Here is a 1058-nt window from a genome sequence, read left to right as displayed (position 1 = left end):
TCCCGGTCCATGCCTGCTCCATCCCTGCTCCATCCCTGCCCCATCCCTGCTCCATCCCTGCTCCATCCCTGCTCCCCGCCGTCTGTCCGGAGCCAGGAGAAGTTCGTAATCGGGCAGTGAGGGTGAGGGCAAGAACGGGCCGGGGTCTGGCGGGGAGAACAGGTGCCTGCGCCCACAGCTCGCTCCCGGTCCGCGGTGCTGTCCCGGCACCGGTTCTGCTGCCGTGCGCAGGGGACTGAGCTCTCCGTGTGTCCAGCCAGCTGCAGAGCCCCAGACTGCAGAACCAATTCCTGTCAGAGCAGTGCTGAAATGCTGCCCCCCCAGTTTTACCCCGCCGTAGCCCCTTCACGTGTTTGAAACCAGTCACATTCGTAACCCAGCTTTTGTTGCTCCCTTGGCAGTACGAGACGCGCTGTCATGCTCTGCTCKGGAAGCAAGTACGCATCGACACCGTCTTGACCTAGCCCGGTCTGAAGTTTCSAACAGAATTGGTCTTCTCCCTTACAACATTGGGCTTTAACTGTTATGCCCTTCTTGGCATTTCACAGAAATAAGCAAGAGCTCAAACTGAAGAGGAAGCATCACATTTTCATTACGGACAGAAAGAAACCCCTGCATTGACAAGATTTTCTGCAATGCAAAACCATTTTCTGTAAGGAGCTCTAGGGTAAAGGTTTTTGTTCAGATTGATTTGGGCCCCCTGTTCCTGTACATTGCAAGGGTCTGATTTTAGGATCTCCCTTCTGAAAGGAGCCTTCCRCCCCTGTGACGGGCAGTACAGTCACAGGCACCTGCTCCTAAYCTTCATTTGCGTGTAAAAGAGCCTCTGTTACATCTCAGTTTCCATCTGACCGTCCACATCTCCTTTGATTCTCTGTGTACCTCCTCCTCCAACTCTCATTTCCAGTCTTCAGCGTCTGCCTCATGCATGTTACCACCCACTGCTCTACTGCTCTGGCTCCTCTTCCTTACGCATTTGAACTGAATATTTATTCCCCCTGCATTTTCAGGGCATTAGCTTCCTTTCCTAAGGAAATAAAATCTTTAAGGGGTCTTTA

This window comes from Malurus melanocephalus, unplaced genomic scaffold (assembly GCF_030028575.1).
Source record: "Malurus melanocephalus ecotype Western Australia unplaced genomic scaffold, MMel_1.1 scaffold_466, whole genome shotgun sequence".
Classification (NCBI taxonomy): domain Eukaryota; kingdom Metazoa; phylum Chordata; class Aves; order Passeriformes; family Maluridae; genus Malurus; species Malurus melanocephalus.
The sequence above is the reverse complement of the archived record's forward strand: the minus strand, read 5'-3'. Positions refer to the sequence as shown.